This window comes from Pseudorca crassidens, chromosome 1 (genome assembly GCF_039906515.1).
Source record: "Pseudorca crassidens isolate mPseCra1 chromosome 1, mPseCra1.hap1, whole genome shotgun sequence".
Taxonomy (NCBI): Eukaryota; Metazoa; Chordata; class Mammalia; order Artiodactyla; family Delphinidae; genus Pseudorca; species Pseudorca crassidens.
The window spans coordinates 60,060,343-60,073,656 of NC_090296.1; positions in this window are offsets into that span (position 1 = coordinate 60,060,343).

Here is a 13,314-nt window from a genome sequence, read left to right on the forward strand (position 1 = left end):
GAAAATATCTTTATGACTTATGACCTCAGAGCAGGCAAAGATATCTTAAGCAGGACACAAATGTGCTAATCATAAAAGAAAAGATTGATAAGTTAAACTACATTGAAATAAAGAACTTCTGGCCATTAAAAGACACAACTAAAAAAACAAAAAGGCAAGTCACAGAATGGAAAAGATATTGGCAATGCATCCATTCAACAAAGAACTTGCACCAGCTACAAATAAATTTTTCTAAAAATAAAAAACAGACAACCCAATAGAAAAAATATGGATAATTGACTCACAAAAGAATATATCTAAATAACCTATATGGATATAAAGATGTAGTCAGTTTCATTAGTCATCAGAAAAATGCAAATCAAACTGACAAATGAGATATCAAAACCTACTCATCAGATTGGCTAAAATTAAAAAGACTGACAGTATCAAATGCTGATGAGATTGTGGAACAACAGGAATGCTCATGCACTACTGGTGACAGTTTAAAATGGTACAAACTCTATATAACAATTTGACAGTCTCTACTAAAATCATATACACTACACCCCTTGACCCAGCAGTTCCACTTCTAGGTATATACCCACAGATATCCTTACATATGAATACCAAAGAGAATTAACAAGAATGTTCACAGAAGCACTATTTGTAATAGCCCCAAATGGAAACAACATAAATGTCATTTATCAATAAAATAGATAAATTGTGGTATATTTATCAAATAGAAATTACACACTAACAAAAATGAAAGAACTACCGCTATATGCAAAAACATTGGTAAAGTCACAAAATGTTGAACAAAAGAAGCTAGACACAAAAGAGTACATACTACATGATTCTACTTACATAAGCTTCAAGAAACAGGTAAAACTTCCCTGTGGCAACAGAAGTCAGAGTTGGGTGTAATGGTTGGGAGGGGGCACAAGGCAGACCTCTTAGACCTCTAGTAATATTATATTCCTATCTGGGTACTGTTTACATGGGTTTGCTGATTTTGTGAAAATTCATCAAGTTGCACATTTATGATTTTTGCAGTCTCCTCTATGCATGTTATACTTCAATAAAAAGTTTACTTAAAAGATTAACCTGCACTGCTCTTACATTCTGCAGCATTAATGACTGCTGGTTGGACTGTAATTTCTATAATCAATAAGGAAGTGAATAGCATGCTACCATGTTATTATTTCCTAGAGTCAGTTTTTGAACTGAGATCATTATCCCAGAATGTTAAATCATTTAAAAGCATTATAAAAGCCTATTACAATTGAATATCCACTTAACCTGTAAATTTTTCTTTTTATTATTATTTATTTATTAATTTTTGGCTGCGTTGGGTCTTCATTGTTGTGCACAGGCTTTCTCTAGGTGCGGTGAGCAGGGGCTACTCTTCGTTGCAGTGTGTGGGCTCCTCGTTGCAGTGGCTTCTCTTGTTGTGGAGCACAGGCTCTAGGTGCTCTGGTTTCAGTAGTTGTGGCACACGGGCTCAGTAGTTGTAGCTCACGGGCTCTAGAGTGCAGGCTCAGTAGCTGTGGCACACAGGCTCAGTAGTTGTGGTGCACGGGTTTAGTTGCTCCACAGCATGTGGGATTTTCCCAGACCAGGGCTGGAACCTGTGTTCCCTGCACTGGCAGGTGGATTCTTAACCACTGCGCCACCAGGGAAGTCCCAACCTGTTAATTTTTCAAAGAACAAAAGTTTGAAGAGCATAATTTCACAATGTGTTTACAGTTAATTGGCTAATAACATTTAAGCACAGCATCAAAGGGTTAAACTAAGTCATTCTGCCCATTTCTAAGAGGTTACACTAGGAAGATTTCAAATGAAAACTCTGTTATTGTCAAAAAATCAGGCTATTCCTTATGTTCCTTTAGAAGGCTGTGTTAGGTTATTATGGTAGGCTGACAATGGTTCCCCAAATATATCAGGTTGTAAATCCAGGAACTTGTAAATGTTACCTTATAAGCAAAAAGGTCTTCACAGATGTGATAAAGTTAAGGGTCTTGAGATGGAGAGATCATCCTCAATTAATTAGGTGGACCTTAAATGTAATTATATGTATACTTAGAAGAAGGAGATTTAACTACATGTAGAAGAAAAAGTGATATAAAGACAGAGCAGAGAGAGATTTAAAGATGCTGGTTTTTGAAGATTGGAGTGATGTGGCCAGAAGCCAAGGAATGCTGGCAACCACCAAAAGCTAGAGAGGCAAGGAATGCATTCTCCCCTAGAGCCTCCAGAGGAAATGTCACCCTGCCAACACCTTGATTTCAGGGTAGTGATAAAGGTTCTGTACTTCTGGCCTCCAGAAGTGTAAGAGAGTAAATTTCTGATGTTTCAAGCCACCAAGCTTGTAGTAATTTGTTACAGCAGTTACAGGAAAACCATACAGGTGCTAAATATCAACACTGAAAATTGTATAATATCTCTAAAAATAATACCCTTTTTTCAAACTTGTATGTTTATTTTCCCAATTGATATTATGGATTGTGGCATTTTATAGGACACAGAAGTATTCACAGAAAGTAGAAAGATAAAACAAATACTAGAACATAATTTGCATGGTTCATCACGGGGACCTTAAAAAATACAAGTTTGTGATTTTCTACTCTCAAGTTATCTTTTGTCTGCTAAGGGCTGGACTTTAATATTCACTAGTTCTTAAAACTTCAAGTGGTGTTAAAAATGGAATGTAAGCCTTCTAACTCAAAAACTCAAATAAAGAGTATAAAAAGCATTTATTTTATTCATTAAGGATTATTTAAAATGAAAATATATAGGGATATATTGAGATTTCAGAGGGTTCTCAAATAAAACCTAAGTGCCTTATGGTAATTCATTAATCCACTTATCCTCAGTGAATGCTTGAGCTAATTTTAGCATATTGTATTCTCAATGAATATGTCCCAATTCACCCAAAAGGTTAATAGTTTATGCAATGCATTCTTATCAGGTACAGGTACACAAAGCAATGTGCTAGTTGCTGATGTTGGGAGGTGGAGGAGTGAGCCACAGAAAGCAAAAACTTTTCAGTGCTGATTTCTGCTGTATGGGACCTGCAGCAATAAGATACAGAAAGATAAAATGAACACAGATAGCTATATTACAAGATTGTTTCTCTAAGTGTTATACGAGAGTTATAGGTAAAAAGTTAGAGTTCGGAAAAAGGAGAAATTTCCATAGAACTAGGGTGGGAAGAGGGCGAAGGCAATGAAAATAGTCCATGGAGAAGGTGGACCTTGAATTATCTAATGTGCCAATTACCTAATTATCTAATGAACAGTCCAGGTGATAAAGTATCATGTGTCCAAGTTATTGTACAGAGACGACTTTGGCTGGTGTTTACAACTGATTGGAAACAACTCAGTAAAAGTCAGGCTAGGGAGGTTGGACTTGTCTATAAGCCATGAAAACCCACAAGAAGTTCTAAAGCAAAGGAGTGATAAGATTGAGAAATTAATCAAGCAAGGTGTAATAGGGAATGGGGCTAGGGAGAGAAGATGGGCAAAAGTGAATCAGATTCTAGCTCTGCTACTTGCACTAATCTCAGGCAAATTACTTGTCTTCCTGTATCTCAGACTCTATTTCTGTAAATGGAGTTAACTGAAATGACCTCGTAAGATTGCCGTGAGGGTCAAAAATAAATAAGGAACATAATATTACATAACTTTTAAAACAGGATAAGTAAAAGGTATAAAATACAAAGTATGCACTTACATTCATAATCCAGGCAAGATTTAAGGAGGGCCTGAAGAATTAACTGGGAATCTTAATCAAAAAATGTATACCAGAGATATTTCAGTGGTAGACCTGACAGACTCAGCAATTGATATAATGGGGGTGGAGATGCAGGGAACAAGGACCAAGAGATTTTAACCTTAGATGACAACAACAATGAGAACATAAAAAGAAGAGTAGGTTTATGGCTCACTAGATCTCTCCTTGACTCAACAAATAATCATCATGTGCAGGTATCACTCAAAGTTCTGGGACTGCTGCAGAAATAAAGTAGACAAAGAGCTGCCGCACAGAGTTTGTATTCTATGGAGGGACACAGGTAATTAAAGATAAATAAACACATGGTATGTCAGTATATTAATCATGTTTTTTATTATCTGTATTTTATGATATTTTGACAACTCCTTTTATGAGACTCCTGCAACCTGGTACACTATCTCCCAGGCCTAAATCACCCCAGGATCAGGTACCAGACAACTAGGAACCACCCTTATATCTCAGAGCCTGGAGAAATTACTCAAACTAAACTTGTTCAGCTACTTACTCTGCCTTTCCCAATCCTTCCCCCAAGAACCACAATAAAGGCCCTGGCCCATGCTTTCCCCTCACTCCTTCTGCATCCTGACCTACCCCTGTGCTTCCCCATCTGGCCCTGCATGGCATGGCATGCCTCCTCCTCTTGCAAACTATAACAAACTATCTTTTCAACGGCAATCATCTTTTATCATCTATTAACCAAAAGAATACCCTGTCATGGCAGTTAACTGAGGTTTTACTTCACATAGTCAGATTAATTTTTAGAGTACTAAATGGCTTTTGTCATGTCCTCCAACATACCAGAATGGTATTATACTTGGAAGTAATTCTCTAATATGTTTCACTATATTTTTTCCACTATAGTTATTTTCATAATAATTGAAATGTATATGAATAATTGAACATTTTACAATTTACAATAATCCCCAATATACTTCCCCAGTATAGATTTAATTACATCTATACTGCCTATCTAAAAAGAGGATTCATATAATATATCATATTTTTCAAGCATGTAATATAGTTCAATAAATATTAACATGTTATTAATATTTTATAATCAAAATAAACCTCTACATGAATTTTCACACTTACAGTTATTTCAAAATGCCATTTAAGACAAACAGTACCATTATTCAAAAACTTCATGTTGGTATAAATATTGGAAACATGGGAAATTAAAAAATTTTTAAACCTTGAGATTATACACATTAAAGAGGTTTTACATGTTGCTATTTTTGGCTACCTAAAACTAACTAAAATTACTTTCACCAGCGTGTTTTGAAGAATCTTACTCATTGCTGCAGATTCCCTAAGTAAGGTAAATATAACTATTAATGTCAAAAGATATGCAATATATAGATACAAAGTATCATAACCCAAATAAACCAACATAAATGTCTCCAGAAAAGATTTGTGATAATTTTGACTTGAAAGCTTATTTATTATCAATTGTTTAGAACGACTCATAGTTATTTGTTATAAGATGCACTTGAATCCGTAATGAAGCCACAATTATTTAAAGCCTCAAGTTGGCAAATCAGTTATCCCATAATGAATGGCAAGTGATATCAGTTGTAAATGTGCATCACAAGGATCATGTACCATTTTAGTAGAAATACTGAAAAAATACCCTGAACAGCATTTTATTACCATGCTAACGCAACACAAGTTTGTGGCAACTATATAGGATCCAGAAAATAATGTCTAAATACCCAAGAAGTACATTTAGAATTTCTATGAACACTGATGTCTTCAAACAACTGTTTACATTACACTAAACCAGCAGTACTCAAACTTTTTGGTCTCAGGATCCCTTTAAACATTATGGAGGGCTCCAAAGAGCTTTTGTTTATGTGGGTTCAGTCAATCGTTTATTACCATATAATAAGTTAAAACTGAGAAAATATTTAAATATGTATTTACTTATTTAGTAAAATTTTTTTAAAAATCATAATAAACTCACCACATATTAATATCAGAGCAACTATACTATCATGTGCTGTAGCCTCTGGAAGAAAAAGGGAGAAATAAAAGTCTGAGTATTATTATGGAAACAGTTTTGACATTGCAGACTCCCTGAAGAAGAGAACTGCTTTGAGAACTGCTGCTCTAAATCTTTCATTTTTCAGTAGGAAAAGTTGAATTTGTCTACTAGGTCACAAGAAAATGCAGTTTTCAGAAGGGAGAACTAACAGTAACCAAGCCAGTTCTTAGAGTTTTAAGAAACAGTCCAAGCCCAATGACTAAGATAAGGGCTATAACTTCCAGCTTTACACAGAGTTCAAGTTCAGAGCCTGAGCCAACAACAGCATAGCCTGGATACACTCATAGACAGGAGTAATGTTTGTGAAATGCAAATGGTCATCAGCAGTTAGTTAACTGTGACAATGCTCTTAGTTAAAAAAAATCAACTTAATGATTTCTTTATGACTGTTGAATCCATTAGAGTTAATTACATATCAATATTGCAATTAACTGATAAAAGTGATAAACTGTGCTTCTGTTCATCTTGTGTTGTCTAAAACACCTTCTGTGTGCTAAAATTCCTAAGGATAGATAAATAAGTCCTTGAGCTGGACCTGGCAAAATAGCTAATGAAGAACATTTGTACAATATAGTGCATGTGTGAGTAGCAAATGTTTATATTTATTTGGCATATATAAACATGCATGTATATTCACAAATTTCCTAGTCTCCTTAATTTACCATATTAATTTCCTTTTTTAAGCAAAAACAAAATATGAACATTGTTCTATAACTCAATGAATTCCAAGACAAAATTACAAAGATTTTAATTTTTTGATGTCTATATAGTAGACATTTTGTTTGTCCACTATTAGTACCTTAAATGATCCTGATTGTTACAATCTGGCTTCAAATTGATTAAAAGCCAACAGGATATACAGCGGAAAAAAGACAATCTCTTCAGCAAGTGGTGTTGGGAAAGTCAGACAGCCACATGTAAATCAATGAAGTTAGAACAAACCCTCATACCATACCAAAAATAAACTCAAAATGGCTTAAAGACTTAAATTAAGACATGACACCATAAAACTCCTAGAAAAGAACATAGGCAAAACATTCCCTGACACAAATCATACCAATGTTTTCTTAGGTCAGTCTCCCAAGGCAATAGAAATAAAAGCAAAAACAAACAAATGGGACCTAATTAAACTTATAAGCTTTTGTACAGCAAAGGAAACCATAAACAAAATGAAAAGACAACCTATGGACTGGGAGAAAATATTTGCAAATGATGCAACCAACAAGGGCCTAATATCCAAAATATACAAACAGCTCATACAACTCAACCACAAAAGAACCCAAACAATCCAATTATAAGCTACCTACATCTCTTCTCTTCATCGTCAAATTACTCAAAAGGATATCCTTGAGGGGTAGAAAGCAGTGTCTTAAGAATGAAGTATATGACAAATAACTGGTGAGCACAAAGAAATAATCACTGTGATGCCACCAAACGAAATGCCCGTGAGCCACTGAGCTGCACATTGGTCCCTCCTCTTCCTGGGGCTACCTGCTTCTCTGGATGTGAAGGAAGACCAAGGTTCAGAGAAAGCACCCCCAGAAATGATGTGTGCTCAGGGGATGTGATTCAACACACTCAAACTGTATACACCAGTTGACAGCAACCTCAGTTCACTTTCCCTTTACTACCAGGTAGCTAAAGGCCTTAACAAAGATTACAAGCTATATGTTTCCAGGCCTCCAACTCAAAACCAGCTCTATTTCTAGGAGTACAACTGAGAAAGTATCAGGTTAGAGTAGGAAGTCAAGTCAAGGAGAGTACACCCATAATTCTCTAGGTAAGCAGTCCTCTATAGATGAATAATAAACAGAAAGACTTGAATACAGGGCCTGTGCAAAACTATTACAAAATGAACTAAATAATTCTGTGTATGGTATAATACAGGGACCAAGTTCATTCTTATGCATGTGGATATCCAGTACTCCCAACATTTACTGAAGAGACTATCCTTTCCCCATTGCATATTCTTGCCTCCTTTGTCAAAAATTAACTGACCTTATATACATGGGTTTATTTCTGTACTTGCTATTCTGTTCCATTGATCTACATGTCTGTTTTTATACCAATACCATACTGTTTTGATTACTAGAGATTTGTAATATAGTTTGAAGTTAGGAAGTGTGATGCCTCCAGCTTTGTTCTTCTTACTCAAGATTGATTACACTTTTGGGGGACTTTTATGGTTCAATACAAATTTTAGGATTGTTTGTTCTATTTCTATGAAAAATGCCATTGGAATTTTGATAGAGATGACATTGAATGGACATTTCAACAATATTAATTCTTTTAATCCATGACCATGGAATATCTATTTATTTGTGTCTTCATTTCTATTATCAATGTCTTATAGTTTTCAGTGTACAGATCTCTCACCTCCTTGGTTATATTTGTTCCTAAGTATTTTATTGTTTTTGATGCAATTACAAATGAGATTGTTAACTTCTCTTTCTGATAGTTCACTGTTAATGTATAAAAAAGCAACTAATTTTTGTATATTGATTTTTTTATCCTGAAAATTTACTGAATTTTTATTAGTCCTAACAGTTTTATAGTGGAGTCCTTATGGTTTTCTATATATAATATCATGTCATCTGCAAAAAGTGACTTTTATTTATTCCGTTTTGATTTGGATTATTTTATTTATTTTTCTTGTCTAATTGTTCTGGCTACAACTTACAGTACTATGCTGAATAAAAGTGACAAAAGTGGCATCTTTGCCTTGTTCCTAAAGTTAGAGGTAGTTTTTAGCCTTTCACCATTAAGTATGATGTTAGCTGTAGGCTAGGTGTCTTGGAAACCCATCCCTCATGGGGGAGTCAAAAGTTGGGGTGCTAGGTGTGCAGTCCAAACTCTGTTCCTCAGAGAGAAGCTGGGAGTTGGAGTTCCCTCTCAATAGTATGACACTGCTGGGGGCGGAGTTTATGGTGAGTGTGTGTCTCAGCCTTTCCTACCCATTTTGTATTTTCTCATATGCCTGATATGTAGGAGTTGCTTAGCTAGTTTCTCGATTTTTTTCAGAGGGAATTTCTTAGAATGCAGCTACACACTTGTTGCATCCATGGGAGGAAGAATGTTTGGAGCCTCCTATGTTGCCATCTTGATAAACTCTCCAAATGTTAGCTATTTCTAGAAGACACTGAAATGGCTCACTCAGTACATGTTTTAACTCCTTCTAATATGCTGAAGCTAAAGAGCTGAAAACTATTTCTCAATCCCTTTGTACCTAGGGTTCTAGGTTTTATTCAAGTTCCTATGATCAGATGTTAATCTCGACTTTGGTATTCACTTTTGCTGGTGTGGCTTGGAACAGCAGTGGCACACTCTGGGACAGCAGCTGTAACAGCAGCTTCCTAAATTGGCAGACTATTTTCTGCTCGTAGCAGAGGCTCAGGAGCTGATAGTTTTGGGGGTGTCTTTCTGATACTATAGTATCCTGCTTGGGGTAAAAGCAACAAACCCTTGCCAGCCAGTGTGAGTTGGGAACCATTCCTGGAAGCTCAACCTAGAATCTGTGAGCCATTTAATACTCCATGATAAATCTCTTTGTGCTTAAACCCATTAGAGTGAGTTTTATTCTCCAAAACTGAACACAGGACAAAATACTACTGTTATTTCTTCTGGAGAAAATTTCCATCTGTGAACAAAAAGATCTGTGACCAAGATAGCAATTGAGAGACAGATTTCACTCTGCATATATGACTTTAAGTCAGTGAAGGGCGAACCAACTCAAAAACAAAGTATGGCAATTACAAGATATTGAATATAGTTCCCTGTGCTATAGTAGGTCCTCGTTGTCTATCTACTTTATATATAATAGTGTGTATCTGTTAATCCCAAGCTCCTGATTTATCCCTCCCCGCTCCTTTTCCCTTTGGTAACCATAAATTTGTTTTCTATGTCTGTGGGTCTGTTTCTGTTTTGTAAATAAGTTCATTTGTATCATTTTTTTAGATTCCACATATAAGTGATATTCAGTATCTTGTAATAACCTATAATGGAAAATAATCTGAAAAATAGTACATATATTTACATAAATATATATTAAACTGAATCACTTTGCTGTATACCAGAAACTAACACAACATTGCTAATCAACTATATAACTATATTTCGATTAAAAAAAAAAATGAATGACAAGCAATGGTTTGTAATGGGCCTCAGTGGACATTTGGGTTGTTGGAATTTGGATGCAGCATTTAAAAAGATATCCGAGGGCTTCCCTGGTGGCGCAGTGGTTGAGAGTCTGCCTGCCGATGCAGAGGACACGGAATCGTGCCCCGGTCCGGGAGGGTCCCACATGCCGCAGAGCGGCTGGGCCCGTGAGCCATGGCCGCTGAGCCTGCGCGTCCGGAGCCTGTGCTCTGCAACGGGAGAGGCCACGGCAGTGAGAGGCCCGCGTACCGCAAAAATAAATAAATAAATAAATAAAAGATATCCGAATTTCTTGACTATAACTTAGTTTAATAAAATAACATGCCACTGTTTTGCTATATATTTCTTTCTGTAAGCATGTATCAGGACTCTTCCATACAAACACCTTCAAGAAGCAGTAACTACTCATCTGCATGAACCTACAGGCCCTGGGAAGGCCAAGCACTGGATGTGAACTCCAAAAGGAAGCATAAAAGAACTCAGAATCTAGGTCTCCTGGAACCTCAGTGCTGTTCTGTCTGAATTTAGCTATCATTCTTTCTTTACCTCTGGGCCCTTGAGAAGCTCTATAACTTTACCCTATACCTTTAACCCTACTTCAAGTACTGCCTGATGAACAGCTGAGAAGGATGTGTGACACTCTCCATGGCTTTGACTTCTATAGCCCCATGACTATTTTTTAGGTACACAAACAATAGCCGTAAAATAGACCTAGTAAATTTTTGTAGCAGATAGTATGGCAACAAGAAATATTTATTGAGTGCCAAAGGTATAAAGCATTCCAGGTAGTTGAGATACAGATCAAAAAGTAGACCTAGTTCCTGCTCTTAATTCACAGGCACTGACCATTTTGCTTCTGAGTGTTTCTGCTTACTTGTAAAGTCACTGACCTCAAACTGAAACAATAGCAAAAAGCACAAATGCAAACCTTAATCTGTGTTTCTGTACTTATAAATAAAACTCACTTAAAATCCCTTATACTATAATAAGTAATTTCTCACCAATAGCGTACTCAGACCTGGAAATGTCTAGAATTTAACCATTTTACACTCCCTGTGTGTGGAAAAACTAACAAACAAATAAATCCTCTATGTACATTTTCTGTATCTTGATAGGGGTTTAGATAACCCAGGCTTTTGCATTGCTCAAAACTTATCTAATGGTATGCTTAAGATTTGAATATCACTGTTACATAAATTTTACCTCAAAAAAAAAAAAAACCTGAAAATAAATATTAAACTCTAGTTAATTACATGCATGCTAAGATGTCTAGGAGTGAAATGTACTTATGCCTGCAACTTAGTTTGAAATGCATCAAAAAATTAGATGGGCAGAAGGCAAATATAACAAAATGTTAACAATCATAGACTCTAGGTGATAGATTCAATAATTTTTCCAAATATTCTTTATATTGAATATTTCCATAATAAAATATTTAGGGGAAAAAATGGTCCCCTATAGCAGAGCAATCACCAATTTCCTAATTGGCCCTAATTCTGGGACCACATTGACTTGCACAGATAAAGAACCCTATGGAAAGAAAAAATCAAGAGCAAATAATGCAAATATGATAGATCATGGAAGAGACTAGGCACATTTTCTAGGCACATGGAAGATGGAGAGAGGTGCAGAGGACCCTAACAAGCTCACTTAATATCACCCTGCTAAAGAAAAACCTGCAAACACTAGCTGAAAACCATGATCACAGGTGGTGTTTTTTTTTTAATATCTGCAGGGCATGTTTTTTAAAGTATTTTTATTACACTGAAAACAGAAAAATTGTTCTGTTTTCTGTTTCAAGGTAATAAACTGCTACCACTGCCTTCAAGGAAGGGGGGAATCACACAGAGTGAAGGGCCCTCTACCGTAGAGCACCTTAGTGGGTTTGGAGGTGGGAGACCAGGAGAGAGAAAAAGGGAGAAGGAGAGGAAGAGGCAGGGAGAGGGGACAGGGAAATTGGGAGGAGATGGAGAGAGGGGGAGAGGGAGAGAAGGAGAATTTGAAGTTCCAGGGCCAAGAAGGGGAAAAGAGGAGCCAACAGATAAAGAAGGGCTGAAACAAAAGAAGTCTGTGAAATTCCATGATGGTGGGTGGCCAAAGGACATTCTGAGACCTGGGAGGCTGATTCATTTGTGCTTGTTTGCATTGCTGCTGTGTAAACTCTGCTGTTATCCTTTCCCCAAATCTTCACTAAAGTCTCTTAAATTCATGAATATTTTATGCAGATTGGCTTTTAGTGGACATCAGGCAGGGAGCTCAGTTTTGTTTCTGGGTCAATGTAGTGCAGAAGTCTTGAAAAGGGCTTCAGACTCCCACAGGCCTTTGAATGAGAGGTGTCCAAGTCCATTTTATGGAGATCTCTGGGGCTCAGAATGAATGGGAAGGGGGGATTGGGGAGTTCAGACATTGGCTTATTCAAGGAAAAGCTGGCCTGCCAAGAAAAAAATTGTCAAATTCACTTTTTCTCATCCATTTTTAACCCAGAACACCCTCATTACCAGATTTGGAAATTCTGGAAAGTCATTTTCAGCTTTTGGCGATCATTCTTTTTTTATGGGATAATATTGCCACCTGCTGGTATTTGAAAAAAAAATACCTTTATAATATTAAGTTTTAAACTTGAACTTGTTTAGAAACCTTAGAGACTCATTGGCAAATGTTTCCTTTGTGCCAGAATACAAACTTGTATAGATGAAGTTCTTTGGCCTCAAAGACTTCATGTTATCTAATGTCAAACTTAACAAAAACACTTTCTTAACTTTCCAGATTCAGTCACCATTTCATCAGTAAAACCTTTCTTGACAGCAGGTTCCCATACTTCTGAGGCAGAAATTGACTACTCCCTCCCTTGGGCCCTAGTCCATCCTGTATATATTTCTTTCTTAGCACATACAATATACTACAGTACTTGGTTTATTACAATACCTGTCTCCTATAACCAGACCATAAACTCCCTAAAATTCAGGGACTGTATCTTTTGTGCATTTATATTCCCAGCACCTGGAACAGAACCTACATATTGTAGCAAGTATATGGCAAATGAATAAATGAATGACAGTCAAAAAGCATAGGCAAAGCAAATATCACTACATATAAACTTTTATTAATTCAAAATAATTTTAAATAAATATTTTGGCTCCAGATATGCACATTATATACTTCCTTATATATGTGCTATCTTTTACCTCATGCAAAAAACCCACATTTTACAAAATTCATATATATGAAATCAGTAGAATAAAGAATAAATATGAAGTTACCTCAGCAGGTAATTTTCCTATCAGCATATAATCCATAAATTCTTCACTTTCATAGGGTAATCTAAAACAAGATACTGATGGACT